This window comes from Mastigoproctus giganteus, chromosome 13, assembly GCF_048544385.1.
Source record: "Mastigoproctus giganteus isolate SK-2022 chromosome 13, ASM4854438v1, whole genome shotgun sequence".
Lineage (NCBI taxonomy): Eukaryota > Metazoa > Arthropoda > Arachnida > Uropygi > Thelyphonidae > Mastigoproctus > Mastigoproctus giganteus.
In genome coordinates, this window is record NC_143587.1 from 169,449,262 (window position 1) to 169,469,551 (window position 20,290).

General features: G+C 36.1%; 1 protein-coding gene across 1 annotated transcript in view; it reads right to left on the reverse strand.

Annotated features, from left to right (window-relative positions):
* LOC150076598 (uncharacterized) overlaps positions 1–20,290 on the reverse strand; it is a 461,481-nt gene that overhangs the window by 395,905 nt on the left and 45,286 nt on the right. The gene's annotated exons all lie outside the window — the stretch shown is intronic.

A 20,290-nucleotide genomic window follows, 5' to 3' on the forward strand; every position in this document is an offset into this window, starting at 1 on the left:
AAGTTATTCAGCCTTGAGGGCAGATAAGAATTGGAATAAAAAATTACTTCATATATTACAGGAAAAAAAAATTTCCTCACCCCAGCTTCATATTTAACACGTTAACAGCTGATTTTTTTTTTTTTTTAATGGTTGCCTTTCACTTTCTACCATATTCAGAAATTGGAAAATAACCATAAAACAGAACGGCAGCCAACATTTCCACATAGTACTCAAGGAATTCAGGACAACGGGATTATGAAATTGTATGATAACCGGCATTTCATGTGTGAGTGGAATAGACTAAAACATTTGCAGTAATGTTGAGAACAGAGACAATAGACTTGACTAAACATGTAATTTGGTCAGACGAATCGTTGTTTCTATTAATGGGAGTATAGAAAACGCTGCACGAAGTAGTGGGCGCAGAATACATCCTGTCCTGCCCTCTGTCAGGCCTCTGGTGGTGTTCTCTTTTGAGTGTATGTGTGTGTGTGGTAGACACTGTTTTCGTCATACAGCACCGGTCCTGGAAGGTGTATCTGAACATTTTTGGCAGACCAGGTCATCTTACAGTGATCGTGTTGTACCCGGACGGCGAGGGCAAAGGTTCTGACTTAGATATGATCATTTGGAACAGGCCACCAGAGACGGACTTCAGTAACCAAAAACTTTTGACAGTTTTTGAGAGTGACATAATTGCGTCGAGCTAGCTTTCAGGTTGCTGAGAGCCAGGGCCGGCCTTAATTAAGCCGAATTGGGCCCCGCGCGTAGCAGAAAAATTAAAGTTAAACGAAAACGAGGGGGGGGGGAAGAGAGAGAGAGAAAATAAAAGAAAAAAAAGAGAAGGAAAAAGTTATTTTTCTTTAAAGTTAAAGAATTAATTTTGAAATGTATTTAAATCGCGCGGGACTCCTGTGAAACTCGAAACAATGACTTTTTTTACACGTGTTTAGAAAAAATGATTAGCATTTTATCAATGAGTACAAAGGACGGAGACAAATATAATGTTGTGGGGGGGGGATGTATGTTTTTTATTATATTATTTTATCTTTATTTTATTATTTTCAATACTCTTGTTAACTTAACAAAAATTTGAAATTCGCTGAACACCCTTTTTTTGACGTCTTTATCACCCCCACATACGCAAATCTTACTACCAATTTCAGAAAATTACAGTTTCTAGGGTGTGTAAAGCGGCTGTTAGCAGATCATTAAAGCTACACATTGATTTGCAAAAATTTACAAACCTTTAATGAGCATGCAACAATATTTACATAAATACAGCATTTACCTAAAAGAAACAAATAATTACATACAAACATCGCAATTCCCATGTATATATGTAAACCATACTACAATGCACTACACTATCTCTCTCTCTCCTCAATTATTCTCAATATGCGAATTATTAACATCAGTTTGTATCAGTAGTATTTTACATAAAACTGACTCCACAATGATTACTCAATCATTCTCTTACCTTACCAATTTCTTTCTGTCTTTCTCTTACATCAATAATATTTACTTCACCTCTTATTACTTCTTTAGAATCTTTGTTCCTAGCCTCTAACACAGGACGCGTATTACATCTGGTACCCTCTTATCTCAATAACAGCCGACCGGGCTAGCCGGGTGGGTAAAGTGCCTGCCTGACAACCCAAAGGTCGCGGGTTCGATTCCCGCCTTGGGCTTGGATCAAAGTACTGCAAAAACGTTGGGAGGTGCATTATGGCCACAGAAGCCTATGCGCCAACAACTACGAAAGAAAAAAAAAAAAAAAAACTCAATAACATTATAATTAACCCTATAGGTCACCCATTCTACCTTAATTAACATCTTAGTCACCCAAGTTATCATATTAGTGATCCCTCTTTACTCATGAGATTTTTCTCTTAATAAAATTTATTTCTCCTTACATTTGTGGATTATGAAAAGGCATTTGACTCCATATAGCATAAGGCAATGTTTCGGGTACTGGAAAGAGAAGGCACAGATACCCCACATATTATGATTTTGAAGAAAATATATGAGAATGCTACCTTTCACAAAAACAGTAGAAAATTTAAAATCGAGAAAGGAGTTCGACAAGGAGACAATATCTCCGAAGCTGTTTACTGCTGCCCTTGAGGAAGCTTTCAGAAGATTAGACTGGTCGCAAAAATAGTCAATGTGAACGGGGAGTACCTAAACCATTTACGATTTGCAGATGACATTGTGGTCATAAGCCACGACCCCAAAGAAGTAGAGGAAAATCTTAATCAGTTATGCACAGTTAGTAAGGATTTTGGACTAAAGATGAATATAGCTAAAACAAAAGTAACGATGAACAAGTATGCCACAGAAAGGGAAATAATGATTGAAGGAGCAGTAATTGAAAAGGTGGAGTCATATACTTATCTGGGACAAGTCATTAGCTGTAATAATGATAAAAGGCTGGAAGTCAAGAGAAGAATACATTTCGGATGGATAGCATTCAGGAAATATAGTCACATACTGAAGACCAATATCCCAGTTTGTCTGAAACGTAAAATAATGAACCAGTGCATACTCCCCACCACGACTTATGGAAATGAAACTTGGGCACTCACCAAAAGAATGGAAGAGAAGCTGAGAACTACACAGCGAAGAATGGAACGAATTATATTGGGAATCAGACTGTTAGGTAAGAAAAGAAACACGCGGATTAGGCAGCAAACTCAAGTAAAGGACATTCTTATCAAAACTAAAGAACTAAAATGGTCCTGGGCAGGACACATAGCTTGAAGGCATGATGACAGATGGACTAAGAAAATAACAGAATGGTACCCAAGAGGAGCTAGAAGAAAACCTGGAAGACATAGATGAAATTCATGAGTTTGTTGGTAGTAAATGGATGACCAGTGCTCAAAACAGAAGGCACTGGAAAGTTGCTGGAGAGGCCTTCATCCTGCAGTGGATTGAAAATGGCTGATGATGACTAGCATATAAGATGATCCAAAAGTATTATGGCGACTAAGACAGAAAAGGTTTTGTGTTTAGTGCAGGTATAAAACAGATAATTAGGGTTAATACTAGCATATAAGATGGTTCCAAATGTATTATGGTAACTAAGTCAGAGAAGGTCTGTGTTTAGTGCAGCTTTAAAATGAATTGTATAAGAAAGTCGAATAAGGAATTGAGTGCGATTCCTAAATGGTTATACATTAGAGTAGCTATAATAACGTTGATTCATGGAAAGTGTTAAGTATCCTTGTTCTAACTAAATGATGTATAGGGATGCATGTAATATCAATTAATATAACGGAACAGTTCATTTAATGTACCATATACGTTGTGTTATCTTACCATATAATGTGCATAATTAGCTTTAACTTCATTTCATGTATATATATGTAATAAAGAATTGTATATAGACTTTAATGAAGTTGTAACTAGTCAATTTGAATAAACAAGCCTAGTCCGAAGGAGGAATTTTACTTAATACAACAATTCTCAAGAATCTGACAGGAAAGAATAAATATACATACGAACCCGATTCTTCTGTGAGGTACATGAGTCAGAATGTGGGGTAAGGAAACGAGAATAGAATAAAGGAGTTTAAACAGACTCTAGGCATTCTTACAGGTTACAAAATAGAAAAACTAAAATAAAACCTCCAAAAAAAAAAAATAAATAAAAAGAACCCCACAACAGTGACTCAAATTCTTCTAACAATGCAACAAATTTTAACTCTAGATTGGTACATTGCGTACAACGGTGACAAAGAAAAGAATCGCTAGTTGAGCTATGATTACACTACCCGACAATTTTTTTTCCGTCATACCTCTGGAACAAAAGTTGGTTATTCTGAACAAAATTAATGTCCTGATTATGAAAATATCAATCTTTTACTTCTGTCACGTCTACATCAAAAGATATACACATTTTTTAAATTCCTTGTTTTTATACAATATCAGCATACATAGTTTTAATTATTTCACACAATATATGTTACATAGACATATATTTATATATCTATGTAACATATATTTATATGTTTGTATGCATCTAGTCTAATATATGTATATTTCCCATTATTAAACTTGTCAAAATCTATTTTTGTATCCGTTTTCGCTCTGTGTTACAGTAATTTTAGTTTCATAATGAATCCAGAGCGCACAGGCCTCTTTAATCATAACTTACATAGACATGTTTCCCACTCGATTTCCTTTTATACTCCACATTGCTTTCCCGTTCATGGAACCAACAGTAATCTCCCATCATGGCAGAGTTCCAGCGACCTTGGTATTGTTTTTACATTGCAGGTACGTCCTGGTGGAAGCACTTTCCTTGCTCATCACTGATCTGCTAATATTTCAGGAAAGAAATCCAGAGGGAAATGAAAGAAATGCATTTTCAATGATATTCGGCACCCCACGTTCTTGTTACATTCCAGCAAGTTTGTCACCAGTTGCTCACAGTTTTCTTCTTTTCTCTTTCCGAGGGATCCGTGTACCACAGCCTTGAAAGATCTCCATGCAGCCACTTCAACATCATTCAGGTTTTTTTGAAATTATTCCTCTTTTATTATCTTTCTTATTTGAGGACCTATGAAAATTCTTTCATTCAGCTTTGCATGAGATAAATTTGGAAACATTTTCAGTAAATATGCGAATCCTCTGCTTTCTTTATCCAGTGCCTTAGTGAAATTCTTAATCAGTCCAAGCTTGATGTGTAAAAGTGGGAAGAAAAACCTTTAGTGGATCAACCAATGGAACATACTTTACATTGCTTTTGCAACCCACCTTGCAATCCAACACACACTTTGAGATTACCACAAATATTCCAACCACAGTCATTGTAACATATAGCAGCAAGAATCTGGGACATACTATCGTAAGTTTATTTCAGGCCAACAGCATGAACAAGAGGAATTGATGGTAAAGTATTTCTATTACGAAGCAATACTGATTTCAAACTTAGCTTTGACGCATCAATGAACAAACACCATTCAGAGGTATTGTGATCAATGTTCAGTTCTTGCATAAGACAAACGACGTCTTTGTAGACATACATGTTGTTTTCCATTGCAAAATATCTTGAAACTCTTCATTTCGATTAAGGTATATTGTAATGCTTGTACCTTTGGCGAGTAAGTTCCACTGTTGTAGTCTAGATCTGAGTAATTCAGCCTTGTCTTTGGGTAAGCCCAAGTCTCTGATCAAGTCGCTTAATTCTTCTTGTTCAATGTAGTGTGGGGCCTTTTCTTTTTCTGGCTCGTAGTCCAAATCATGTGAAATACATGGTTCCGCTGCATCTGGTAAAACGATTTCTTCTGTACCTTCACATCACTACTTCCAATGCCCAAAGATTTTGATGACGCTGGTACTGGCAGTTCTTTACCGTGTGGCACTGGCCTAATTGCTGATGGGATATTTGGATATTTGATGCAGTGCTTGCTCTTTTTGGAAATACCTTTTATTTTTGTCATGCAGAAATAGCAGTCGTCGAAATGATTCTTGGGCTCGTGCCACACCATAGGGATGGCAAAAGGTAATAATCTCAGCTTGCCATATAACCACAGCCTAAAGTTCGTTGTACAAGTAATATAACAGATATGTGGAGTCCAAATCAAATGTTTTCTTGGTCACCGATCTTGCAGCCGAAGTACAAGGAATATGCAACTTTTGTGACATTGTATATTTTCTTCCTCTGAGTTTTTGGGGTTAAGCGCCCACGAACATAGAAGTTGTTTGGGTGATTGGCGCAAGTTCTGTGCTTTGTCTTCTCCATTTTAACAATGCATTAACCTAAAAACAGTAAAAGCAATTGGTAAATTTGAACAAAAGGTGAATTCTTGTAGCGTAGTTTATCATACACTATATACTGAACAGTTGAATGGTGTAATAAAATTAATAAAAATACTGACTTCTCTGGAAAAGTGCATCAAAATATACTACAGTAGATTGCAAGAACAGTAATGATGTAATTAAATAAAAAAATAAAATTTTCTGTTTATACTCCGGGACGACCAAACGGTCAGAGGAGTTCACAAGATAGATAGAATACAAGAAACAGCACCGTATTCAGTAGTCACGGGCTTGAACCCCGGTCACTCAAGGCACGTGTACTTACGCACCGGCGCGCCTGACCACTAGGCTACGGCAGCCTTCCTCTGGGACTGATGAAGTCGCATTTGAGTTAGATAATTGCTTAACTTTTAGCCCAATAAACAAAATCAACCAAACGTTAATGAGTTTAAAAATTGTATTTCAAACAGTAATGATATCTTTGTACAAAATCCAGTTACCTACCTATATCTTAAAACTGAGACGCGACAGGAAATTTTTATGAATGATTTTAAATTCTATACACAAAACTTTACCAGAAACAACCATTGATTTGCTGGAGGTAAAAATAATGTTGGGTAGTGTTATCCGTTAGGGAGAACTTGTTCAGGTTCATAATAAGATCTATCGATACGTTGGTAATGTGCAATAATAATATTGCACAAATATTACACAAATACCCAAATAATATTATTGCACAAATATTACATAGATACGCAAATAATATTATTGCACAAATAATATTACCCAAATATATAAAATAAATATTAAAACAAAAATATTTAAATGAACTTTAGTAAGTGATGTACTCGAGTTCATCACTCTTGCAGGTTCTGAAACGATAAAATCATGATTTATCCGGAAATCGCCATCGGCTATTTCTGTATGAGCCATGATATCCGCTGACGTATTCAAGGTGGACCTTGTCACAACCGTTGTTAAATTTACAAAATATCACAGAAAGTAACAATTATATTTATAATATATATTATAGAAATTAAATTTACAAACTATTACAGGAAAAAAAAAGAACTTACATCAAAACAAACTTAACAATATATTAAATAAATTATTTAAAATTATCTAATCTCTCAATCCTAATCTAATCATCTCTAATCACTATGCTCTCCCTGTGGTTTATAAATGCGTCCGCTCACTATAAATGCCAAGCTACGGAATGTGATAAGATTATTAATTCGATAAGCCTGTGTTTACATGAATTGAATAGATACATTCCCATTTTCTTCCATTTTACTGCACGGATCAATAGACCGAAATGAGAAAAAGTAGGCACGTACTGATGTCAAATTAACTGTTGTGTATATAACTAATTACTAACGGTTCATAATTAGGTAATTGTTTACGGGTGTAGCATACGTTCGTTTTGATATAATTAATGAATCATAAATCCATACGTTAAGCGTAACGAGAATTATGTTTAATATGTACTGTATATCAAGAATTTTTCACGGAGTTATTAAAAAGATAACTCGAAGAAAACCAATAGCATCTTTGAATTACACTCATATCTGCACGTAGACTACCTGCACATAGAATCCAGACAGGGCCGGGCCGTAAAGTTTTGGTCATATTTAAACTTTCAATTAATTTTAGCAGCAATCAGGGCTGTATACGCAGTATACCCTCTGGATTTTTTTTTTTTTTTTTTTTTTTTTAGGTGAATAGCGTGTATCTTCTGGCTTTTAAAAGACTTGAAAACACAAATATTATTAAAATATTTACTGAAAATTAAAAAATAAATTTATTAGAATTTGATTCTGGGCAATACTTATAGTTTTATTATTTTTAAACACATTTATTCTTTAATTTGCACTACGAGATTTAAGTTTGGTAGTTGGTTAGTACTGCCACCTATCAAAATTTAGTGTAGTAGTAGTGGTATGTGATGCAAGAAAGCAAGTGCAGCTTATGCAGCGTCAGTCAAAAAAAAAAAAAAAAAAAAAAAAAACACAACACACCATTCCCTCCAAATGCCTGTCCAGTTCCTCCTTAAATTTATTCAACCTATCAACTTCCACAACGACAAATGGAAGTTTGTTCCAGCAATTAACCACCCGCTGGCTAAAGGCAAATTTACACACATCTATTCTACATCTGTCTTTTCTTAATTTGAATTTATGCCCCCTTAGGTTCGTAATCTGAAAAAGGGGGAAGGATCCCATCAGAATTCAGCGTGCTCAACCCATTCAAGGCTTTATACACCTCAATCAGATCACCGCGCAGGTGCCTAGTCTCCAGCCACTGCAATTTGCAGACTCTTGTTGCCCTTCTCTGTACACGCTCAGGCAAATCGACATCCTTCCTAAAATGAGGCCTCCAGACCTGTATGCAGTACTCAAGGCGTGGCCTGACAGAGGGACAATCACCTCCTTATATTGCCTTATACAGAGGGACAATCACCTCCTTTTCCCTGCTAGCAAAATTCCTATATATATATATATATATATATATCATTGAAAAAACCCCATGACCTGCCCTGGCAGCCTGTCTGAATTGCTCAGAAAACTTCATTTCTGACTGCACGATTACTCCCAGGCCTTTTTCATTTTCTACCACCTTAAGTGTAGTACGTTTCTCTGGGGTTACTTCTACCCATATGCAGTACTTTGCATTTGTCAAGGTTAAACTTCAGTTAAACGACCCTGCTAATCTTTGTATCATCTGCAAACTTCGACACTAAGCGTGATATACCTTCATCAATATCATTGATAAATATACAAAACAACAGTGGACCCAACACCGAACCCTGTGGGACTCCACTAATAACATTTGTCCACGAAGAGCAGCACCCATTGATTACCACCCTCTGTCTTCTCCCACTTAACCATCCCTTTATCCATTGTAGCAACTTCCCTTAATACCATTCTGTTCAATTTGTGCAATAGTCTTCCATGCGCAACAGTGTCCAAAGCTTTCCTGAAATCCAAATATATGATATCAAAATTATATTTTGCATCCAGTTCCTTTGTAACCACATCATAATAACCAATCAAATTTGTCAGACAAGACTTTCCCTTAACATACCCATGCTGTGTCTGAATTATTGCTGCAGTCTTGTCTAGATGATCCTGCTATGCATCTTTAACCACTGACTCCATTATTTTACCCGGAACAGAAGTTAAACTAACTGGTCTGTAATTACTCGTGTCACCCTTCGATCCCCCTTTGTGAATTGGGGATACATTTGCACATCTCCAGTTCGTGGGAACCTCCCCTGAGTCCACCGATGCTCTCATAGTTATGGCCAAGGGTTTGCTTAGTTGCTTTGCCGCCTCCTTTAATATAACTGGATAGATCCCATCCACCCCAAGTGCTTTTCTTATGTTTAACTTCAATAATTTCTCCTCCACTTTACTCTCAGTTATTACAAAGTCATTAAGTACCCTGCTACAATTTGATAACCTTCTGCCATTTTCAAACCTTAATAATTCCTCACGTGTGAATGTAGATGCAAAATAGTCATTCAGTTTGTTTGCTATCTGAGCAGGATCATCAACAGTCGAACCATCGATGTCAAGTGGACTAATCAGATTCAACCCCTTCCTTTCAGAGTTTATATAAGTAAAGAATTCCTTGCTGTTTTTCTTAGCATCTTTTGCCAAAAAATTTCTCGTAATCTGCCTTCGCCTGCCTAACCTCCTTTGTGATCTGATTACAGACTAGCTTATATCTGCCATAGGCTTCTGAGTAGCTTGATAATTTATATGCATCCCATGCATTTTTCTTCTCTGTTAAGAGCCTCATTAGTTCATTTGATAACCATTTAGGCCTAAACCTTGAACAATATTTCTTAATAGGTATGAAACTTTTAGTAGCTTCCACTATTAATTCCTTGAATGCTTCCCACTTAGAATTTATTGTTGGTAACATCGTCAGTTGATCCCACTGTAGAATTTAAAAACTGTATGACACCACTGTACTCATCTTTACGAAAGCAAAATCCCTTTCCTTTACCTCTGATGGTAATTAAATCTTTAAATAAATCGCACATCAGTACACTGTGATCACTGCAACCTGGCGGTTCCTTTATCTGGAAATTCTTAATACACGAATGATCACTGCTGCTAACCAGAACAAGAGTATTACTTTCTCTGGTTGCCTCTCGAACATGCTGCTGCAGAAAACAATCAAACAATAATCCACAAAAGTCTGACTAGTGTGTGAGTGACCAACACACAAGTACCAGTCAATATCTGGGAAGTTAAAATCTCCCATTATAAGACATTCTGATTTACTATCCCATTCTATTTCTCTGTAGAATTGTTCATTGTACTCATTCGAGTCGTTAGGCCTATAACGCACTCATTCTTATTTTTGCTTTCGCAGTGCCACACCAAACTGACTCAACAGTGCACTGTTCATCTATATCAACTGGGTGCACGTCTTTTGATTTTATGTTTTTCTTAATTAACAGCAGAACACCTCCCTTCCTATCCTGTCTATTCTTTCTGTACACATTGTACTCTCCAAATTCCAGTTCTGCATTCCTTATATCTGGGTGACACCACGTCTCTGATATCCCAACAATATCCGCCGTTGATGTCTTGACCAACACATCAAATTCATCAAATTTATTTACTATACTTCTAGCATTGGTATACATGCACCTATTCCTATTCCTAGTTACCTAACACATCCCATATACCCATCTATTTCAAGATGAGTTCCATCGTCCCTGAAACCCCCAACACCCCTCGCTCCAGGTCGCTACTTATTCTAATAGAAGTTGTGAAAGAATCACCTTCACCTCTGCCTGCGGCTACTGTTAAAAACTATTAGTCCTTGTATCCCCCAAACTAGCAGTTTTCCGACCCACCTAACACTGCCTCAATAGCATCAGCAAATATTCTTGCACCCTTTCTATTTAAGTGTATCCCATCCCTGTAGAAGCAGTCTCTCCTGTTAACAAGTACAGACCAGGCTGAAAAAAATTCTACCCCTTGAGCCTTGCACAATCTTTCCAGTGCCGAATTGATCGATAAGGCTCTCATCATATACTCCCTTCTATCGTGTCTGGGCAGAATTGCAGACACTTTCAAATTCAACCCTAATTCACGGCCTTTTTTCAACAGTGACCTGTACTTGTTAAGTAATTCCGCCGGTCTCCTACTCTTGATATCATTAGTGCCAACGTGTACAACTATATCACCTTTTGTGCACTTAAAAGGTGATATCTGCTCTACAACGTCATCAACCTTGACCCGTGGCAGACATACCCTGGTCCTATTCCACCTATCCTTTTTACAAAGCATGTTCCCCGTTTCCCTGACAATAGAGTCACCAACAACTACTAGTTTCTGTGGGACCAGCGCATTCTGCCTTGGGTGTTGCCGCTGTGTCGTGCGATGACCAAGTGCAAGCTCTGGTGTTGATGTGGGCAGCTGACACAGGGAATCTCGTATACTCACGAGATTCCCTGAATTCATGTTTCATAAGATGAAAAGAGTAAGGTTTTGTTGTGGCTGTGAGAACAATCTTGTTATATTTACTTAAGTACTAAAACTGTGTATTTTTTTGTAATTAATTTTGCTATTCTTACATATAGTTTTAATAAACATTAAAACTATATATTAAATATATATTAAAAATTAAAGTACTCAAATACATCACTCACTAAAGTTCATTTATTTTTTTTTGTTTTAATATTTATTCTGTGTATTTGGTAATGTTATTGCACATTACCAATGTATTGATAGATCCTATACTGAACTTGAGTTTAACTTTATAAATAATGTTTATAAACTAACGATTTGACAATAAACCTCCCAATAAACGAAACAGTGGCGGCGCGCATTATAAAATGTTTTGTAAAAATTTTAATATTATTTTATAATTTATTATTAGATATTTTAATATTTATTTTAAAATTGATCTTTTGTTCCACAGAGTTTTCTGGAATAACGTGCTCTTGCCTAATCAATATACTCGTGGATCACTCAGTCTCCACCAAGCCAGCACATTACGAGGTCTATCCAGAAAACTCGGAGTTTCAAATGATCTATCTAGCAGTTTAAATGAGGACAAAATAATCTAATGTTCTAAATTTACTCTGAGAAGTAGAGAGCAAATTGCAACATCTAGACGTGCTGTGATTTTCACCCAGAGGTCCCTCTTAGATAAGGGGGCCTCAGAATGACCGCAATTAGTGGCTCTTTAAATAGCTCATAAAACGAGTGTATAAGTAAGGTGTATCTAGAGAATGGCCATCAGACAAGATTAATCCAACAAAACATGATTTAATATATATTACTCAATACAGGGATATTGTCACAACTAAAATGAAACAGTAATTTGTATATATGTACATTGGTTCTAGATATTACCTCAATACATCTCTGTCTGGTTCATCGTTTTCATGAACAGGATATGAATAACGTGATAATAAATCAATCCATGAACAGTAAAGGCTCATAACTTACCAATGCTGTCATAATAATCTGATAGTGTACATCTTTATCAAGGTGCCACCTTTTGAGGAGGTCATGTGGGAAGTAAAAGAAAGAAAGACTACTTGATAAAAAGGTGGGTGCTTGTGTTTCAGGAGTTATATTCTGTGTCTAATTTAATTAAATATTGACTTGCCCGAAAACAACGGAGTTTCCTCCTGGCCTCCCAGCTCTCTGGAACGATTCATGGGAAAACGCTTCATTAGTTTCCTTTTTACTCTCGTCAGAGAAAACAGCCTTTTTTTTTATATGTCAGCTCCAAAACACCGCTTCGCAACCACTATCAATTCTTACTCTTCCTTCCTTCTTTTCCTCCCTTCTTATATATATATATATATATATATATATATATATATATATATATATATATATATATATATATATATATATATATATAGAATATCATTAGAAAAAGTAAATCAATCCAATAATAAGAATACCATCAAGGACTTAAGAAAACGCAAAAAAAAAAAAAAAAATTATTATTATTATTATCGCTTTTTACCGACAATCTAGATGACTTCAACTGGGGCCAACCACCCAGAATGAAGGCAAAAAACGACAAGAAGTTCTCTGTTTCTGTGATGATCAATATATGCTAAGTAATTTAAATCTAAACCAAATATAAACCAGTATAGGCCGAACATAAATCGAATATAAATAAATCGAATGAAGATAATTAATTAAGAAAAATTTTGAAATATTAGAATCAAAGGTAAGAAATATAAGTAAAATATAAATGTAAGCATATATTAATCATCGTTGACCCGACAGAGAACGTAATTTAAGGATTAAAACAAGATTAAATATATAATACATACTACATTTGACCGTATCTAGGACATAATGTAATAGTCGTCAAAATAATATGTGGTGCCCCCTATGTGATGGATACGGTAAAAATAAATAATTAAATTAAATTAACGCAAAGAGAAACATGCAGATAGTAAGAAGAAAAACTAAAGGAGTAGGAAAAATAGAACCTGAACTCCACAAAGGCGAAAAATAGTGGTATAGATAAGAAATAGTTTCTCCTACGTCCTCGGATTGCCCTAATAATTAAGTTGTGGCTCGGGTATGACCCGAGCCACAACTTATATCTTGTAATGCCTTTAAGCTGTCCTACACTCTTTATTTTTATTTCTCCGAAATTATTAGGGCAATCCGAGGACGTAGGAGAAACTATTTCTTATCTATACCACTATTTTTCGCCTTTGTGGAGTTCAGGTTCTATTTTTCCTACTCCTTTAGTTTTTCTTCTTACTATCTGCATGTTTCTCTTTGCGTTAATTTAATTTAATTATTTATTTTTACCGTATCCATCACATAGGGGGCACCACATATTATTTTGACGACTATTACATTATGTCCTAGATACGGTCAAATGTAGTATGTATTATATATTTAATCTTGTTTTAATCCTTAAATTACGTTCTCTGTCGGGTCAACGATGATTAATATATGCTTACATTTATATTTTACTTATATTTCTTACCTTTGATTCTAATATTTCAAAATTTTTCTTAATTAATTATCTTCATTCGATTTATTTATATTCGATTTATGTTCGGCCTATACTGGTTTATATTTGGTTTAGATTTAAATTACTTAGCATATATTGATCATCACAGAAACAGAGAACTTCTTGTCGTTTTTTGCCTTCATTCTGGGTGGTTGGCCCCAGTTGAAGTCATCTAGATTGTCGGTAAAAAGCGATAATAATAATAATAATTTTTTTTTTTTTTTTTTTTGCGTTTTCTTAAGTCCTTGATGGTATTCTTATTATTGGATTGATTTACTTTTTCTAATGATATTCTGTAGACATTGTGGGTGTATTGCATGATTGCTTGCAACTGCATTAACCCATAAATATTAGTTATTGTCTTTTAACTTTCTTGCTTTGCTTTATTTCTTGCTTTCCTTTTATCACTAATATAACTATTAATATATATATATATATATATATATATATATATATATATATACACACATATACATACATATACACATACATATATATATACATACATATACACACTATATATCGTCTTCTTTCCCCTTCTCCTTTGGTATTTCCAAAGGCCTGCCCCTGATTCACGGGTTAATTTTTACCGGGGCGGGAAAATGGATTCGTAAAACTAACATGCTTCTGAAACCCAAACTGCTATCAAAACGAATAGACATTTAAGAGGGGTCATCAAGAGAATTATTATATTAGTGTCGCCTTGCATTTCCAGACAATCAGACCTAGACTCATCTTCTCTCACGAGGGGTCCTCGTAATACAAACACGGGCTAAATACCCGGTTCAAGTTACGATCGGACAATATTCTCTTTTCGAAACTGTCTTTCTCCGCCCGCAATCGTAACTCTTGCAAACAACGTTTTTATATAAACATTGCGTAACACACTGGTCCGAGCGCTTGAGCTATATATCTCTCGTCATCTTAGAGAGTCGGACATCTGATATCGGTCTAATTGTTACGATCTACGCTCTCACGCCTAACAAGCGCACAGCAAGGCAAAAGAAACAAACATTCTGAGAAAGAAAATGTTATTCTATGCCTATATGTAGTGGCAAAAGTATAAGACGACTGCTCGCTCTCTCTCTCTCTCTCTCTCTCTCTCTCTCTCTCTCTCTCTCTCTCTCTCTTCATTTTCACTTGGTGGGTACAGTCCCAATTTCACACTTTATTATAAAACTATATTATTTATTGTATTTATGGAATTTAGAATTTATATAATTCAATTTTTACTTTTTTACCAATGACTTATTTTTATAAACAAATTATCATTCTCTTAAAATTCATAGATTTGTATTTCTTTATTTTATTTTTATTAATTTAATTTTTTAGTATGGATCAATGGTTAAAAATTGGAAGTTTTAATAAAAGAAAATCAGAGGATGGAAAAGAAGATGATGCCTAAAGATAAAAGTAATAACACAGAAAAAGATAGTGGGAGTGGAAATTAGACGCTCAACAGCCACAAACATAACAGTAACATGGTCAGATATATGGAATCATTCTCAGTATTCTGACTTTAAAAATAAATACACTGGCTTGAAAGTTCAAATGGTAAACTTAGATGTAGTACTTGTTCTAGCATTAAATAGGCACTTCAGAAAAGGAAAGGGTACAAATTTCTGAAGAATGGAGTAACCATTTAATTGAAGCATCTGGAAAAGATCGAAGCAATAAGCTGTCTAATCTTCGGAGTATAATCAAGAAGCACATTAAGGTCACAAAATAGCTGAAAATATTCTTAAAGAAGGGCAAGAAAAACGTTTAGAGGAAAGTGTGAACGCAATGGTTATTGCAGCAGAAGAACCCACTACAAAAATTTTTAGAACTGCTTACGCTAGCGAAGAAAAATCGACCATTTCCTGATCATAAAGATATTATTAAATTACAAAAGATAAATGGTCTAGATCTTGGTTCTATTATTCACTCTCGGTATTCTGCAAGGAATATAATACATCATATTGCAAAAGAAATGAGGTAACAAATGATTTATTATTATTAGTCATATGGTGCAAGGAAGCCCGAGGCTTTTGCTGCACCAGCCAAAAAGAAAAAATAACTAAAAAAAAAAAGCCATTTGAATTGAGTTACCCTGAGAGAGAGAATCACCAAGAAAGAGAAGAATGATGATATCCAGCTCAGGACCATGGTTGTGTGCCAAGCCAATACTCATCAGATGTAAGTCCCTATTTCCCGAAACGTTTCCTTAATTTCAAAATTAAGTGTATTCATTGAGCTTACTCCACGAGTTTAGGCAACAAATCCACAATGATAATTTATCTGAAAGTTTATATAGGTGGAGAAAATACAGAATATGTTTTTTGATCTATGTGAGTTAGAATCGCAAGATTCAGAGTACATTGGAAAAAAAAAATTAAAAATTGCGCACTTTAATCCACGGTTTATTCGAAGACAATTAAAAAAAATATATTGCAATTGCTACTGACGGAGCCAGTGTTATGACATGAAAACATTCTGGTGAAGTAGCTCGGCTTCGACAAAGATATCCAAACATTTTCACTTGGGACTGCCTTAATCATAGATTAGAATTGTCTGTATCAGATAGCATTAAAGATGTAAGTGGAATAAATTATTTTGAAACATTTTCGTGCAAACTTTAAATTTTATATAGCCAGTCTCCTAAAAATTGTAGGGATCTTGAAAACGCTTGCCACAAATTATGAAAGAAATTTAAGAAAATTGGACGAATCCTTGGAGTATAGCTGGATTTCGAGCAGTTTCAGTTAGGTGGCAACGAACGTATAGAGTGGTTCTCTTCAAGACACATGGTCAGTGTGAAGAGGAAAAGATCAAACCCTCCAGTACATGACAGCACAACGAAACAAGTGGCCCTCAGTCCCCAGAGGCTTTCACTCTCCTTCTTACGGAAGCAAGATGATCAGAGTGGAAGCAGAGGGTGCTAAGAATCTCTAGGTACGACCAGTCTGCCATGCACGGAAACTGAACTTGGCCTGTTACAACGTAAGATCGCTAATCGGGGAAGACAGGATATTAGAGCTGGAAAAGGAATTAGAAAATGTGAATTGGAATATCATCGGTTTGGCTCAAACAAAAAGAAGAAATGAATCACTTATAAGTTTATCAAATGGAAATCTGCTATACACCAATGGAAACAGTGAAAGGAGCGAAGGTGGAGTTGGCTTTCTGGTCCATAAAGATAAAAAAACAACATTTTGCAGTGCAAAAGTACATCACAAATGGTTGTCAAGGGATTTCTAAGGATTTCTAAGGGGTACAAGCTAAAGGTTATAATGATTTATGCACCAACATCGAACCATGATGATGAAGAGGTTGAAGAAATGTACACCGAAATTAAGTCTTCTAGATGAGCAGAAAATCCACTACACTACACTTTGGGGTTTCAATGCTTCTATGCTAAGGTTGGAAAGGGACAAAACGGCGCAGAAAGGGGAACTATAGGAAATTTTGCAATTGGTGAAAGAAATGAAAGAATTTGCAGAATCTCGAGGATTGTCATGAAAAAAGTAATGAACACTTTTTTAAAGAAAAGGGTGAACCGAAAGTGGACATGGAAGAGCCCAAATGGATTAACAACTAATGAAATTGACTTCATCCTCACTAACAGAAGATATATTGTGAATGATGTTGCCGTCCTGAACAAGGTAAATGTTGGAAGTGATCACAGAATGGTAAGATGCACACTTGATATAGACGTAAGAAAAGAAAGGAAAGGAAAAAAACTGACTCGAGTAAATAATACCAAGGTCTTTGAGATAACAGAGGAGGAGAAAAAGCAGTGTACTGGAACTTAACAAGTTTGAGCTTCTGCAGACTGCTCAGGACCAAGATATTGACGAGGAATATTACAACTTTCTAAAAGTGATAAAGCCCAAAAAACTTATAGGTAAAAAGAAATCCAAAGAAGAAAAAAAAAAAAAAATAGTCAAGAAACACTAGTCATGATGAACCGAAGACGACAAATGAAGATCAAGATAAATACTGACAAGAACAAAATTGAGTATACTGAGTTATGCAAAGCCATTAGAAAGAGTCTTAAAGAGGACATAGAAAGATTTCACACAAGAAAAGTGGAACAAGCATTAAGGGAAAACAAAGGACTTAAATCAGCAGCCATGAGCAGTAATACAGAAAGACAAATGATACTGAAATGAAACTGAAGAACAGCGATGGTGTACTTATAAATAGCAGAGAAGGCATAATTCAAATAGCAGAACACAACTATAAGGAATTATACAAGGAGCGAGGGAATGATGCCAGCAGTGGGGAAGACGGGTCGCAAATTAGTAATAAATACAACACACCTGATATCCTTCCTGATGAGGTAGAACATGCGTTGAAGAAAATGAAGAATCAGAAAACTCCGGGGGAAGATGAAGTTACTGTACAGTTGTTAAAATTGGGAGGAAGGCACAAAAACATGGCTAGACTCTTCACAAAATGCATTAGAAAAGGTGATTCCTAAGGAGTGGAATAATGCAACCATAGTTTTGCTGCATAAGAAAGGAGATAAATCAGAAATTATAGACCGATTAGCTTGTTATCCCACATCTACAAGTTGTTCACAAGGGACATTACTAACAGATTAGAAAGAATGCTTGATGAGAATCAACCGAAAGAGCAAGCTGGCTTTAGGACAGGATTCTCAACTATGGATCACCTTCACGTTATATCACAGCTAATGTAGAAAGCAAATGGATATAAAACACCATTATGCCTGGCATTTGTGGATTATGAAAAGGCATTTGACTCCATACAGCATAAGGCAATGTTTCGGGCACTGGAAAGACAAGGCATAGTTACCCCATACATGATGAATTTGAAGAAAATATATGAGAGTGCTACCTCCTTTATTAGATTAGACAAGAACAGTAGCAAATTTAAAATTGAGAAAGGAGTTCGACAAGGAGACACAATATCTCAAAAGTTGTTTACTGCTGCCTTAAAGGAAGCTTTCAGAAGATTAGACTGGTCGCAGAAAGGGGTCAATGTGAACGGAGAGTACCTAAACCATTTACGATTTGCAGATGACATTGTGGTCATAAGCCACGATCCCAAAGAATTAGAGGAAAATCTTAATCAGTTATGCACAATTAGTAAGGATTTTGGACTAAAGATGAATATGGCTAAAACAAAAGTGATGATGAACAAGTATGCCACAGAAAGGGAAATAATGATTGAAGGAGCAGTAATTGAAAAGGTGGAGTCATATACTTATCTGGTAAAAATCATCAGCTGTAATAATGATAAATGGCTGGAAGTCAAGAGAAGAATAAATTTTGGATGGATAGCATTCAGGAAATATAGTCACATACTGAAGAGCAATATCCCAATTTGTCTGAAACGTAAAATAATGAACTAATGCATACTACCCACCATGACTTATGGAAGTGAAACTTCGGCACTCATCAAAAGAATGGAAGAGAAGCAGAGAATGACACAATGAAGAATGTAACGAATTATATTGGGAATCAGACTGTTAGATTGTAAAGGACATTTGTAAGCTTTGGCTTACTAAAAAAAAAAAAAAAAAAAAAAATAATATATATATATATATATATATACACACACACACACACAGAGTGTCTTAAAAATATTGGTACAAACGGTTAGGGGAGGTAGGTAACATATAAAGGAATGTGAATCGCATAAAAACCCATAACCGGAAACGTCACGGGAAAGTAGTAGCAGAGGCACAAGATGCAGAAATGAAACAAGACAGTAATTAGTGGCAAATATTTATTTGACATAATATTAACAATGGAGTACGACGAGATGGATGCATTTCATGATGTTACAACAGATGCTCGAAGGTTCCACCATGAAACGCGATGCATGCGTGACACCGACGCAGCATGGATTGGCGGACATGGTCGAACACATCTGGAGTTTCTTTTCTAGTAGCAGCAGCTAAGACGAGTCTCGCCACGAGATCCATCTCCACAGGCGATTCATACACGATAGATTTGAGGTCCCCCCACAGAAAGAAATCAAGGCTCGATAAATCAGGTGAGCGTGGGGAACAGGCAACGGGTCCACCACGGCCAATCCATCGACGCCCAAAACGCCTGTTCAAATGGTCATGAACACACCTTCCATAATGGGCAGGCGCCCCGTCATGTTGAAACCAAATGTTGCGTCTCACATTTGCTGGAACATCTTCAAGTAACCCTGGTAGAACTTGTTCAAGGAAGGTCCAATATTTAGCGGAGTTCATGCGGGATGGTAACAGGCACGGGCCGACTAAGCAGTCACCGACCATACCTGCCCACACATTTATTGCGAAGGGATGTTGTGCCACATGGGGGTGCACACCGTGTGGGCCCTCTGCTAATCCATACACTAGGTGCATGTCTGCCAGCTCACAGTTCGTATATTGATGCATGCTCTTCGTGCGGCGACTACTGCTTGAATGAGTAAACCAGAAATTTTCCCTCTCGCGAACTGATGAACAGCGCCGTCTACCGATTTACGGTGACGTTTCCGGTTATGGGTTCCTATGCGATTCACAT